The following is a 12,827-nucleotide window of genomic DNA, read 5'->3' as shown; positions in this document are numbered from 1 at the left end:
CAGAAGAGCCTCCGCCAATAGGCAGTCTCAAAGGACGTGCCTGGGCGGGGCCTGAACAGCTGATTGCAGATCAGCTGTAGAGCGGCCGGCAGAAAAACCGCGGTAGGGGTTTAAATCCCTTCCAGGCTAAAAAAAAGAAACCGCACACAACTGGAGCCTTTAAGGCTCCGGAGCGGTTTCCAAGGGGCCTAGAAATAAGGCTGTTGATTGCAGAGTTTTGGTGTCAGAAGCCCTAAAAAGGGCTGGATCAGACCGGGTCCCAGGGAGCAAAGGATTCGATCCCAGGCGGTTGCTTAATCAGGCGATCTTCAAACAGGACCCCGGGCGGATACTACACTCGAGCTTACCTCACCTTACGGCGCACACAGACGTACTCTCCCCCTCCCAAGACACCCCCCAGCGCGGGGGAATAGAAATTTTCTAAGTCCCGCCCGCTCGCTCACCGTCCGCCACCCTCTCCTGGCTCACGGCGACCGGAGCAAGACCGACCGACTCACCCACCCCGCGTGCCTCTTCCGGCCTACCCTCCCTCGCCCCAGGGAGGCCCAGGTGGTGGTGGGGCGCCGGGGTCCCTCTGGGCGGCGCCCAGCTCTCCTCCCTCCCTCCCTCCTGCCTTCCTCCCTTCCCGGCAGCCCCCGGGGCTCATCTGCAGACAGGCTCCGCCCCCTCTCCCCACAGTCTTTTTGTCTTTGCCTCTGCTCTTCCGAGCCCTCACTCCCGTTCCTGATTTAAAAAAAAAAAAAAAAAAAAAAAAAAGGAAAGGAAAATGAAAATGAAAATGAAAAAAAGCGGCGGCTTGCCAATGCTGCCTTTGGAAAAACCTCCCCCAGGAGACCAGGGAGAGGCAGAGCAATGCCGCAGCGAGAAAGTACGCTCCGCGTCTCCCTGGTCCGCTGGGGGTTCCCCACAGCGGACCAGGGAGACGCGGAGTGGCTTTGCTCCCTGCAGCATTGCTCGGAGTCTCCCTGGTCTGCTGGGGGGGCAGCAGACGGGGGGGGGGGCGGCAGGGAGCCAGTAGACCAGGCAGACGCAGAGCAAATGTCCAGATCCAGATCCAGATCCAGATCCAACGGAGCAGATCCACAGCCGATAGCAGAGGATCCAGTGCAGCAAAAAGGAAAGAGCAGCTGTTGCTTTAAGGCAACAGAAGAGCCTCCGCCAATAGGCAGTCTCAAAGGACGTGCCTGGGCGGGGCCTGAACAGCTGATTGCAGATCAGCTGTAGAGCGGCCGGCAGAAAAACCGCGGTAGGGGTTTAAATCCCTTCCAGGCTAAAAAAAAGAAACCGCACACAACTGGAGCCTTTAAGGCTCCGGAGCGGTTTCCAAGGGGCCTAGAAATAAGGCTGTTGATTGCAGAGTTTTGGTGTCAGAAGCCCTAAAAAGGGCTGGATCAGACCGGGTCCCAGGGGGCAAAGGATTCGATCCCAGGCGGTTGCTTAATCAGGCGATCTTCAAACAGGACCCCGGGCGGATACTACACTCGAGCTTACCTCACCTTACGGCGCACACAGACGTACTCTCCCCCTCCCAAGACACCCCCCAGCGCGGGGGAATAGAAATTTTCTAAGTCCCGCCCGCTCGCTCACCGTCCACCACCCTCTCCTGGCTCACGGCAACCGGAGCAAGACCGACCGACTCACCCACCCCGCGTGCCTCTTCCGGCCTACCCTCCCTCGCCCCAGGGAGGCCCAGGTGGTGGTGGGGCGCCGGGGTCCCTCTGGGCGGCGCCCAGCTCTCCTCCCTCCCTCCCTCCTGCCTTCCTCCCTTCCCGGCAGCCCCCGGGGCTCATCTGCAGACAGGCTCCGCCCCCTCTCCCCACAGTCTTTTTGTCTTTGCCTCTGCTCTTCCGAGCCCTCACTCCCGTTCCTGATTTAAAAAAAAAAAAAAAAAAAAAAAAAGGAAAATGAAAATGAAAAAAAGCGGCGGCTTGCCAATGCTGCCTTTGGAAAAACCTCCCCCAGGAGACCAGGGAGAGGCAGAGCAATGCCGCAGCGAGAAAGTACGCTCCGCGTCTCCCTGGTCCGCTGGGGGTTCCCCCCAGCGGACCAGGGAGACGCGGAGTGGCTTTGCTCCCTGCAGCATTGCTCGGAGTCTCCCTGGTCTGCTGGGGGGGCAGCAGACGGGGGGGGGGGCGGCAGGGGGCCAGTAGACCAGGCAGACGCAGAGCAAATGTCCAGATCCAGATCCAGATCCAGATCCAACGGAGCAGATCCACAGCCGATAGCAGAGGATCCAGTGCAGCAAAAAGGAAAGAGCAGCTGTTGCTTTAAGGCAACAGAAGAGCCTCCGCCAATAGGCAGTCTCAAAGGACGTGCCTGGGCGGGGCCTGAACAGCTGATTGCAGATCAGCTGTAGAGCGGCCGGCAGAAAAACCGCGGTAGGGGTTTAAATCCCTTCCAGGCTAAAAAAAAGAAACCGCACACAACTGGAGCCTTTAAGGCTCCGGAGCGGTTTCCAAGGGGCCTAGAAATAAGGCTGTTGATTGCAGAGTTTTGGTGTCAGAAGCCCTAAAAAGGGCTGGATCAGACCGGGTCCCAGGGAGCAAAGGATTCGATCCCAGGCGGTTGCTTAATCAGGCGATCTTCAAACAGGACCCCGGGCGGATACTACACTCGAGCTTACCTCACCTTACGGCGCACACAGACGTACTCTCCCCCTCCCAAGACACCCCCCAGCGCGGGGGAATAGAAATTTTCTAAGTCCCGCCCGCTCGCTCACCGTCCGCCACCCTCTCCTGGCTCACGGCGACCGGAGCAAGACCGACCGACTCACCCACCCCGCGTGCCTCTTCCGGCCTACCCTCCCTCGCCCCAGGGAGGCCCAGGTGGTGGTGGGGCGCCGGGGTCCCTCTGGGCGGCGCCCAGCTCTCCTCCCTCCCTCCCTCCTGCCTTCCTCCCTTCCCGGCAGCCCCCGGGGCTCATCTGCAGACAGGCTCCGCCCCCTCTCCCCACAGTCTTTTTGTCTTTGCCTCTGCTCTTCCGAGCCCTCACTCCCGTTCCTGATTTAAAAAAAAAAAAAAAAAAAAAAAAAAGGAAAATGAAAATGAAAAAAAGCGGCGGCTTGCCAATGCTGCCTTTGGAAAAACCTCCCCCAGGAGACCAGGGAGAGGCAGAGCAATGCCGCAGCGAGAAAGTACGCTCCGCGTCTCCCTGGTCCGCTGGGGGTTCCCCCCAGCGGACCAGGGAGACGCGGAGTGGCTTTGCTCCCTGCAGCATTGCTCGGAGTCTCCCTGGTCTGCTGGGGGGGCAGCAGACGGGGGGGGGGGCGGCAGGGGGCCAGTAGACCAGGCAGACGCAGAGCAAATGTCCAGATCCAGATCCAGATCCAGATCCAACGGAGCAGATCCACAGCCGATAGCAGAGGATCCAGTGCAGCAAAAAGGAAAGAGCAGCTGTTGCTTTAAGGCAACAGAAGAGCCTCCGCCAATAGGCAGTCTCAAAGGACGTGCCTGGGCGGGGCCTGAACAGCTGATTGCAGATCAGCTGTAGAGCGGCCGGCAGAAAAACCGCGGTAGGGGTTTAAATCCCTTCCAGGCTAAAAAAAAGAAACCGCACACAACTGGAGCCTTTAAGGCTCCGGAGCGGTTTCCAAGGGGCCTAGAAATAAGGCTGTTGATTGCAGAGTTTTGGTGTCAGAAGCCCTAAAAGGGCTGGATCAGACCGGGTCCCAGGGAGCAAAGGATTCGATCCCAGGCGGTTGCTTAATCAGGCGATCTTCAAACAGGACCCCGGGCGGATACTACACTCGAGCTTACCTCACCTTACGGCGCACACAGACGTACTCTCCCCCTCCCAAGACACCCCCCAGCGCGGGGGAATAGAAATTTTCTAAGTCCCGCCCGCTCGCTCACCGTCCGCCACCCTCTCCTGGCTCACGGCGACCGGAGCAAGACCGACCGACTCACCCACCCCGCGTGCCTCTTCCGGCCTACCCTCCCTCGCCCCAGGGAGGCCCAGGTGGTGGTGGGGCGCCGGGGTCCCTCTGGGCGGCGCCCAGCTCTCCTCCCTCCCTCCCTCCTGCCTTCCTCCCTTCCCGGCAGCCCCCGGGGCTCATCTGCAGACAGGCTCCGCCCCCTCTCCCCACAGTCTTTTTGTCTTTGCCTCTGCTCTTCCGAGCCCTCACTCCCGTTCCTGATTTAAAAAAAAAAAAAAAAAAAAAAAAAAAAGGAAAATGAAAATGAAAATGAAAAAAAGCGGCGGCTTGCCAATGCTGCCTTTGGAAAAACCTCCCCCAGGAGACCAGGGAGAGGCAGAGCAATGCCGCAGCGAGAAAGTACGCTCCGCGTCTCCCTGGTCCGCTGGGGGTTCCCCCCAGCGGACCAGGGAGACGCGGAGTGGCTTTGCTCCCTGCAGCATTGCTCGGAGTCTCCCTGGTCTGCTGGGGGGGCAGCAGACGGGGGGGGGGGGCGGCAGGAGGCCAGTAGACCAGGCAGACGCAGAGCAAATGTCCAGATCCAGATCCAGATCCAGATCCAACGGAGCAGATCCACAGCCGATAGCAGAGGATCCAGTGCAGCAAAAAGGAAAGAGCAGCTGTTGCTTTAAGGCAACAGAAGAGCCTCCGCCAATAGGCAGTCTCAAAGGACGTGCCTGGGCGGGGCCTGAACAGCTGATTGCAGATCAGCTGTAGAGCGGCCGGCAGAAAAACCGCGGTAGGGGTTTAAATCCCTTCCAGGCTAAAAAAAAGAAACCGCACACAACTGGAGCCTTTAAGGCTCCGGAGCGGTTTCCAAGGGGCCTAGAAATAAGGCTGTTGATTGCAGAGTTTTGGTGTCAGAAGCCCTAAAAAGGGCTGGATCAGACCGGGTCCCAGGGAGCAAAGGATTCGATCCCAGGCGGTTGCTTAATCAGGCGATCTTCAAACAGGACCCCGGGCGGATACTACACTCGAGCTTACCTCACCTTACGGCGCACACAGACGTACTCTCCCCCTCCCAAGACACCCCCCAGCGCGGGGGAATAGAAATTTTCTAAGTCCCGCCCGCTCGCTCACCGTCCGCCACCCTCTCCTGGCTCACGGCGACCGGAGCAAGACCGACCGACTCACCCACCCCGCGTGCCTCTTCCGGCCTACCCTCCCTCGCCCCAGGGAGGCCCAGGTGGTGGTGGGGCGCCGGGGTCCCTCTGGGCGGCGCCCAGCTCTCCTCCCTCCCTCCCTCCTGCCTTCCTCCCTTCCCGGCAGCCCCCGGGGCTCATCTGCAGACAGGCTCCGCCCCCTCTCCCCACAGTCTTTTTGTCTTTGCCTCTGCTCTTCCGAGCCCTCACTCCCGTTCCTGATTTAAAAAAAAAAAAAAAAAAAAAAAAAGGAAAATGAAAATGAAAAAAAGCGGCGGCTTGCCAATGCTGCCTTTGGAAAAACCTCCCCCAGGAGACCAGGGAGAGGCAGAGCAATGCCGCAGCGAGAAAGTACGCTCCGCGTCTCCCTGGTCCGCTGGGGGTTCCCCCCAGCGGACCAGGGAGACGCGGAGTGGCTTTGCTCCCTGCAGCATTGCTCGGAGTCTCCCTGGTCTGCTGGGGGGGCAGCAGACGGGGGGGGGGCGGCAGGGGGCCAGTAGACCAGGCAGACGCAGAGCAAATGTCCAGATCCAGATCCAGATCCAGATCCAACGGAGCAGATCCACAGCCGATAGCAGAGGATCCAGTGCAGCAAAAAGGAAAGAGCAGCTGTTGCTTTAAGGCAACAGAAGAGCCTCCGCCAATAGGCAGTCTCAAAGGACGTGCCTGGGCGGGGCCTGAACAGCTGATTGCAGATCAGCTGTAGAGCGGCCGGCAGAAAAACCGCGGTAGGGGTTTAAATCCCTTCCAGGCTAAAAAAAAGAAACCGCACACAACTGGAGCCTTTAAGGCTCCGGAGCGGTTTCCAAGGGGCCTAGAAATAAGGCTGTTGATTGCAGAGTTTTGGTGTCAGAAGCCCTAAAAAGGGCTGGATCAGACCGGGTCCCAGGGAGCAAAGGATTCGATCCCAGGCGGTTGCTTAATCAGGCGATCTTCAAACAGGACCCCGGGCGGATACTACACTCGAGCTTACCTCACCTTACGGCGCACACAGACGTACTCTCCCCCTCCCAAGACACCCCCCAGCGCGGGGGAATAGAAATTTTCTAAGTCCCGCCCGCTCGCTCACCGTCCGCCACCCTCTCCTGGCTCACGGCGACCGGAGCAAGACCGACCGACTCACCCACCCCGCGTGCCTCTTCCGGCCTACCCTCCCTCGCCCCAGGGAGGCCCAGGTGGTGGTGGGGCGCCGGGGTCCCTCTGGGCGGCGCCCAGCTCTCCTCCCTCCCTCCCTCCTGCCTTCCTCCCTTCCCGGCAGCCCCCGGGGCTCATCTGCAGACAGGCTCCGCCCCCTCTCCCCACAGTCTTTTTGTCTTTGCCTCTGCTCTTCCGAGCCCTCACTCCCGTTCCTGATTTAAAAAAAAAAAAAAAAAAAAAAAAAAGGAAAATGAAAATGAAAAAAAGCGGCGGCTTGCCAATGCTGCCTTTGGAAAAACCTCCCCCAGGAGACCAGGGAGAGGCAGAGCAATGCCGCAGCGAGAAAGTACGCTCCGCGTCTCCCTGGTCCGCTGGGGGTTCCCCCCAGCGGACCAGGGAGACGCGGAGTGGCTTTGCTCCCTGCAGCATTGCTCGGAGTCTCCCTGGTCTGCTGGGGGGGCAGCAGACGGGGGGGGGGGCGGCAGGGGGCCAGTAGACCAGGCAGACGCAGAGCAAATGTCCAGATCCAGATCCAGATCCAGATCCAACGGAGCAGATCCACAGCCGATAGCAGAGGATCCAGTGCAGCAAAAAGGAAAGAGCAGCTGTTGCTTTAAGGCAACAGAAGAGCCTCCGCCAATAGGCAGTCTCAAAGGACGTGCCTGGGCGGGGCCTGAACAGCTGATTGCAGATCAGCTGTAGAGCGGCCGGCAGAAAAACCGCGGTAGGGGTTTAAATCCCTTCCAGGCTAAAAAAAAGAAACCGCACACAACTGGAGCCTTTAAGGCTCCGGAGCGGTTTCCAAGGGGCCTAGAAATAAGGCTGTTGATTGCAGAGTTTTGGTGTCAGAAGCCCTAAAAAGGGCTGGATCAGACCGGGTCCCAGGGAGCAAAGGATTCGATCCCAGGCGGTTGCTTAATCAGGCGATCTTCAAACAGGACCCCGGGCGGATACTACACTCGAGCTTACCTCACCTTACGGCGCACACAGACGTACTCTCCCCCTCCCAAGACACCCCCCAGCGCGGGGGAATAGAAATTTTCTAAGTCCCGCCCGCTTGCTCACCGTCCGCCACCCTCTCCTGGCTCACGGCGACCGGAGCAAGACCGACCGACTCACCCACCCCGCGTGCCTCTTCCGGCCTACCCTCCCTCGCCCCAGGGAGGCCCAGGTGGTGGTGGGGCGCCGGGGTCCCTCTGGGCGGCGCCCAGCTCTCCTCCCTCCCTCCCTCCTGCCTTCCTCCCTTCCCGGCAGCCCCCGGGGCTCATCTGCAGACAGGCTCCGCCCCCTCTCCCCACAGTCTTTTTGTCTTTGCCTCTGCTCTTCCGAGCCCTCACTCCCGTTCCTGATTTAAAAAAAAAAAAAAAAAAAAAAAAAGGAAAATGAAAATGAAAAAAAGCGGCGGCTTGCCAATGCTGCCTTTGGAAAAACCTCCCCCAGGAGACCAGGGAGAGGCAGAGCAATGCCGCAGCGAGAAAGTACGCTCCGCGTCTCCCTGGTCCGCTGGGGGTTCCCCCCAGCGGACCAGGGAGACGCGGAGTGGCTTTGCTCCCTGCAGCATTGCTCGGAGTCTCCCTGGTCTGCTGGGGGGGCAGCAGACGGGGGGGCGGCGGCAGGGGGCCAGTAGACCAGGCAGACGCAGAGCAAATGTCCAGATCCAGATCCAGATCCAGATCCAACGGAGCAGATCCACAGCCGATAGCAGAGGATCCAGTGCAGCAAAAAGGAAAGAGCAGCTGTTGCTTTAAGGCAACAGAAGAGCCTCCGCCAATAGGCAGTCTCAAAGGACGTGCCTGGGCGGGGCCTGAACAGCTGATTGCAGATCAGCTGTAGAGCGGCCGGCAGAAAAACCGCGGTAGGGGTTTAAATCCCTTCCAGGCTAAAAAAAAGAAACCGCACACAACTGGAGCCTTTAAGGCTCCGGAGCGGTTTCCAAGGGGCCTAGAAATAAGGCTGTTGATTGCAGAGTTTTGGTGTCAGAAGCCCTAAAAAGGGCTGGATCAGACCGGGTCCCAGGGAGCAAAGGATTCGATCCCAGGCGGTTGCTTAATCAGGCGATCTTCAAACAGGACCCCGGGCGGATACTACACTCGAGCTTACCTCACCTTACGGCGCACACAGACGTACTCTCCCCCTCCCAAGACACCCCCCAGCGCGGGGGAATAGAAATTTTCTAAGTCCCGCCCGCTCGCTCACCGTCCGCCACCCTCTCCTGGCTCACGGCGACCGGAGCAAGACCGACCGACTCACCCACCCCGCGTGCCTCTTCCGGCCTACCCTCCCTCGCCCCAGGGAGGCCCAGGTGGTGGTGGGGCGCCGGGGTCCCTCTGGGCGGCGCCCAGCTCTCCTCCCTCCCTCCCTCCTGCCTTCCTCCCTTCCCGGCAGCCCCCGGGGCTCATCTGCAGACAGGCTCCGCCCCCTCTCCCCACAGTCTTTTTGTCTTTGCCTCTGCTCTTCCGAGCCCTCACTCCCGTTCCTGATTTAAAAAAAAAAAAAAAAAAAAAAAAACGGAAAATGAAAATGAAAAAAAGCGGCGGCTTGCCAATGCTGCCTTTGGAAAAACCTCCCCCAGGAGACCAGGGAGAGGTAGAGCAATGCCGCAGCGAGAAAGTACGCTCCGCGTCTCCCTGGTCCGCTGGGGGTTCCCCCCAGCGGACCAGGGAGACGCGGAGTGGCTTTGCTCCCTGCAGCATTGCTCGGAGTCTCCCTGGTCTGCTGGGGGGGCAGCAGACGGGGGGGGGCGGCAGGGGGCCAGTAGACCAGGCAGACGCAGAGCAAATGTCCAGATCCAGATCCAGATCCAGATCCAACGGAGCAGATCCACAGCCGATAGCAGAGGATCCAGTGCAGCAAAAAGGAAAGAGCAGCTGTTGCTTTAAGGCAACAGAAGAGCCTCCGCCAATAGGCAGTCTCAAAGGACGTGCCTGGGCGGGGCCTGAACAGCTGATTGCAGATCAGCTGTAGAGCGGCCGGCAGAAAAACCGCGGTAGGGGTTTAAATCCCTTCCAGGCTAAAAAAAAGAAACCGCACACAACTGGAGCCTTTAAGGCTCCGGAGCGGTTTCCAAGGGGCCTAGAAATAAGGCTGTTGATTGCAGAGTTTTGGTGTCAGAAGCCCTAAAAAGGGCTGGATCAGACCGGGTCCCAGGGAGCAAAGGATTCGATCCCAGGCGGTTGCTTAATCAGGCGATCTTCAAACAGGACCCCGGGCGGATACTACACTCGAGCTTACCTCACCTTACGGCGCACACAGACGTACTCTCCCCCTCCCAAGACACCCCCCAGCGCGGGGGAATAGAAATTTTCTAAGTCCCGCCCGCTCGCTCACCGTCCGCCACCCTCTCCTGGCTCACGGCGACCGGAGCAAGACCGACCGACTCACCCACCCCGCGTGCCTCTTCCGGCCTACCCTCCCTCGCCCCAGGGAGGCCCAGGTGGTGGTGGGGCGCCGGGGTCCCTCTGGGCGGCGCCCAGCTCTCCTCCCTCCCTCCCTCCTGCCTTCCTCCCTTCCCGGCAGCCCCCGGGGCTCATCTGCAGACAGGCTCCGCCCCCTCTCCCCACAGTCTTTTTGTCTTTGCCTCTGCTCTTCCGAGCCCTCACTCCCGTTCCTGATTTAAAAAAAAAAAAAAAAAAAAAAAAAAAAAAAAAAAAAGGAAAATGAAAATGAAAAAAAGCGGCGGCTTGCCAATGCTGCCTTTGGAAAAACCTCCCCCAGGAGACCAGGGAGAGGCAGAGCAATGCCGCAGCGAGAAAGTACGCTCCGCGTCTCCCTGGTCTGCTGGGGGTTCCCCCCAGCGGACCAGGGAGACGCGGAGTGGCTTTGCTCCCTGCAGCATTGCTCGGAGTCTCCCTGGTCTGCTGGGGGGGCAGCAGACGGGGGGGGGGCGGCAGGGGGCCAGTAGACCAGGCAGACGCAGAGCAAATGTCCAGATCCAGATCCAGATCCAGATCCAACGGAGCAGATCCACAGCCGATAGCAGAGGATCCAGTGCAGCAAAAAGGAAAGAGCAGCTGTTGCTTTAAGGCAACAGAAGAGCCTCCGCCAATAGGCAGTCTCAAAGGACGTGCCTGGGCGGGGCCTGAACAGCTGATTGCAGATCAGCTGTAGAGCGGCCGGCAGAAAAACCGCGGTAGGGGTTTAAATCCCTTCCAGGCTAAAAAAAAGAAACCGCACACAACTGGAGCCTTTAAGGCTCCGGAGCGGTTTCCAAGGGGCCTAGAAATAAGGCTGTTGATTGCAGAGTTTTGGTGTCAGAAGCCCTAAAAAGGGCTGGATCAGACCGGGTCCCAGGGAGCAAAGGATTCGATCCCAGGCGGTTGCTTAATCAGGCGATCTTCAAACAGGACCCCGGGCGGATACTACACTCGAGCTTACCTCACCTTACGGCGCACACAGACGTACTCTCCCCCTCCCAAGACACCCCCCAGCGCGGGGGAATAGAAATTTTCTAAGTCCCGCCCGCTCGCTCACCGTCCGCCACCCTCTCCTGGCTCACGGCGACCGGAGCAAGACCGACCGACTCACCCACCCCGCGTGCCTCTTCCGGCCTACCCTCCCTCGCCCCAGGGAGGCCCAGGTGGTGGTGGGGCGCCGGGGTCCCTCTGGGCGGCGCCCAGCTCTCCTCCCTCCCTCCCTCCTGCCTTCCTCCCTTCCCGGCAGCCCCCGGGGCTCATCTGCAGACAGGCTCCGCCCCCTCTCCCCACAGTCTTTTTGTCTTTGCCTCTGCTCTTCCGAGCCCTCACTCCCGTTCCTGATTTAAAAAAAAAAAAAAAAAAAAAAAAAAGGAAAATGAAAATGAAAAAAAGCGGCGGCTTGCCAATGCTGCCTTTGGAAAAACCTCCCCCAGGAGACCAGGGAGAGGCAGAGCAATGCCGCAGCGAGAAAGTACGCTCCGCGTCTCCCTGGTCCGCTGGGGGTTCCCCCCAGCGGACCAGGGAGACGCGGAGTGGCTTTGCTCCCTGCAGCATTGCTCGGAGTCTCCCTGGTCTGCTGGGGGGGCAGCAGACGGGGGGGCGGCGGCAGGGGGCCAGTAGACCAGGCAGACGCAGAGCAAATGTCCAGATCCAGATCCAGATCCAGATCCAACGGAGCAGATCCACAGCCGATAGCAGAGGATCCAGTGCAGCAAAAAGGAAAGAGCAGCTGTTGCTTTAAGGCAACAGAAGAGCCTCCGCCAATAGGCAGTCTCAAAGGACGTGCCTGGGCGGGGCCTGAACAGCTGATTGCAGATCAGCTGTAGAGCGGCCGGCAGAAAAACCGCGGTAGGGGTTTAAATCCCTTCCAGGCTAAAAAAAAGAAACCGCACACAACTGGAGCCTTTAAGGCTCCGGAGCGGTTTCCAAGGGGCCTAGAAATAAGGCTGTTGATTGCAGAGTTTTGGTGTCAGAAGCCCTAAAAAGGGCTGGATCAGACCGGGTCCCAGGGAGCAAAGGATTCGATCCCAGGCGGTTGCTTAATCAGGCGATCTTCAAACAGGACCCCGGGCGGATACTACACTCGAGCTTACCTCACCTTACGGCGCACACACGTACTCTCCCCCTCCCAAGACACCCCCCAGCGCGGGGGAATAGAAATTTTCTAAGTCCCGCCCGCTCGCTCACCGTCCGCCACCCTCTCCTGGCTCACGGCGACCGGAGCAAGACCGACCGACTCACCCACCCCGCGTGCCTCTTCCGGCCTACCCTCCCTCGCCCCAGGGAGGCCCAGGTGGTGGTGGGGCGCCGGGGTCCCTCTGGGCGGCGCCCAGCTCTCCTCCCTCCCTCCCTCCTGCCTTCCTCCCTTCCCGGCAGCCCCCGGGGCTCATCTGCAGACAGGCTCCGCCCCCTCTCCCCACAGTCTTTTTGTCTTTGCCTCTGCTCTTCCGAGCCCTCACTCCCGTTCCTGATTTAAAAAAAAAAAAAAAAAAAAAAAAACGGAAAATGAAAATGAAAAAAAGCGGCGGCTTGCCAATGCTGCCTTTGGAAAAACCTCCCCCAGGAGACCAGGGAGAGGTAGAGCAATGCCGCAGCGAGAAAGTACGCTCCGCGTCTCCCTGGTCCGCTGGGGGTTCCCCCCAGCGGACCAGGGAGACGCGGAGTGGCTTTGCTCCCTGCAGCATTGCTCGGAGTCTCCCTGGTCTGCTGGGGGGGCAGCAGACGGGGGGGGGGGCGGCAGGGGGCCAGTAGACCAGGCAGACGCAGAGCAAATGTCCAGATCCAGATCCAGATCCAGATCCAACGGAGCAGATCCACAGCCGATAGCAGAGGATCCAGTGCAGCAAAAAGGAAAGAGCAGCTGTTGCTTTAAGGCAACAGAAGAGCCTCCGCCAATAGGCAGTCTCAAAGGACGTGCCTGGGCGGGGCCTGAACAGCTGATTGCAGATCAGCTGTAGAGCGGCCGGCAGAAAAACCGCGGTAGGGGTTTAAATCCCTTCCAGGCTAAAAAAAAGAAACCGCACACAACTGGAGCCTTTAAGGCTCCGGAGCGGTTTCCAAGGGGCCTAGAAATAAGGCTGTTGATTGCAGAGTTTTGGTGTCAGAAGCCCTAAAAAGGGCTGGATCAGACCGGGTCCCAGGGAGCAAAGGATTCGATCCCAGGCGGTTGCTTAATCAGGCGATCTTCAAACAGGACCCCGGGCGGATACTACACTCGAGCTT

Source organism: Pelodiscus sinensis, chromosome 5, assembly GCF_052426305.1.
Source record: "Pelodiscus sinensis isolate ZL-2025 chromosome 5, ASM5242630v1, whole genome shotgun sequence".
NCBI classification, from domain to species: Eukaryota; Metazoa; Chordata; order Testudines; family Trionychidae; genus Pelodiscus; species Pelodiscus sinensis.
Note: the sequence above shows the minus strand (reverse complement) of the source record.